Genomic DNA, 1682 nt, shown 5'->3' on the forward strand with positions numbered 1-1682 from the left:
GACTGGGAGGATCCAGAGGCCCTGATCTCACAGCTGCTGTTCCTGAACACCTCCGGATACAAGGCCAGCTTCCGTGGCCTGTACAACGTGGCACTGCCATGGCTGAGCAGCATGTTCTGCAGCTTTAGCGACGAGGAGGAGCTGACTGGGCGCCTGGCACAGGCTCAAGGGGCAGCCAGGAAAGCTGGCCTCCTCCTGGCCCTGGACAGGCTCTGCTTCCTCCTGGGGCAGTTGTGGAGCAGGAGGCTCAAGCTGTCCCAGGCCCGGGTGTACTTTGACGAAACACTGGGGACCCTGAAGAGCAGCTTCGGAGACCTGTTCCAGGTGGTGGCTGTGACGCCAACCTGACCAGCATTTACCGGAAGCAGAACCGGGAGAACTTTACACAGGTGGTTCCCAAAGCCATGGCCCTGCTCCTGGGGACGCCCAGCCACATCTGCAGCACCGAGGTGGACGGGGAGCTCCTGCAGCTGGCGCTGCAGTGGGCGGTGGGTGGCCAGAGCCTGCAGGCCGAGGCCTGGGCCTGCTTACTGCTGGCCAGGCATCACATGTACCTCAAGCAGCCCAAGGAGGCCCTGTCCTTCCTAGAGCAGCTGTGGCTTTTGCACAGGGACTCAGGAGCCCCAGATGCTGCGTGGCTCTCAGACTTCTCCCTGCTCCTGGCAGACATCTACAGCCACAAATGCCTGCCCCACCTGGTGCTGAGCTGTGTCAAGGTGGCCTCATTGAGGACACAGGACTCGCTGGCTGGCTCACTGAGGAGCGTTAACCTGGTGCTCCAGAACACCCTCCAGTCCCACAGTCTCCCCACCCAGACTTCCCAGTACCTCAGACGAGCGCTGGCCTCCCTAACCCCGGGCACAGGCCAGGCTCTGCATGGCCTTCTCCACACCAGCCTGGCCCAGCCGTATAGCCACCAAGGCTACTATGGGCCGGCCATCACCTTCATGATGCAGGTGGTGGAAGCCAGTGCTGTTGCCGGAGTCTGTGCCATCATGGACCCCCTGGTGGCCCTGGCCTGGCTGCACGTGCTTCATGGGCAGACCCTGGTGGCCTTGAACATCCTGCAGTCTGTCCAGGATGCAGTGGTGGCTAGCGAGGACCAGGAAGGTGTGATTGCCAACATGGTGGCCGTGGCTCTCAAGAGGATGGGCCGGATGAGGCAGGCAGCCGAGGGCTACCACCGTGCCCTATGGTTGGTTTGGGACCTTGGCCAGCGGAGAAACCAGGCAGTGGTGCTGGTCAACTTCGGGACCCTGTGTCTGCACGCGGGTGCCTGCAGGCTGGCCCAGCACTACCTTCTGGAGGCCGTGCGTCTGTTCTCGAGGCTTCCCCGTGGGGAGTGTGGCCGGGGCTTCACCCACGTACTCCTGCAGCTGGGTCACCTCTGCACCCGCCAGGGCCCGGCCCAGTAGTGCAAGGGCTACTATGAGTGGGCCCTTCTGGTCGCCGTGGAGATGGACCACGTGGAGAGTGAGTGCCCCAGTTCCTCTTGTGCACCTTCTGGGGCCACTCGGGTCAGGGCACACCTGGGGTTTGTGATTCGGAAACAAGTGGTGGTTTTTCCACCATCGAAAGTGTTGAGTCATGGCCAGCAGCAGATGTTGGCAAGCGCCCTGGAGGCAGGCGGTTCCCATGCAGGGCCAGGCCCTCTGTGCCCTACTGGGGCAGCCAGCTCTTTC

The 1682-nt window shown here is 62.7% G+C and overlaps 1 pseudogene; it reads left to right on the forward strand.

Moving 5' to 3' along the window:
- Window positions 1–3: 3 nt before the first annotated feature.
- LOC105503306 overlaps window positions 4–1682 on the forward strand; it is a 20579-nt pseudogene continuing 18900 nt past the window's right edge.

This window comes from Colobus angolensis, unplaced genomic scaffold, assembly GCF_000951035.1.
Source record: "Colobus angolensis palliatus isolate OR3802 unplaced genomic scaffold, Cang.pa_1.0 Scaffold843, whole genome shotgun sequence".
In the NCBI taxonomy this organism is placed as follows: Eukaryota; Metazoa; Chordata; class Mammalia; order Primates; family Cercopithecidae; genus Colobus; species Colobus angolensis.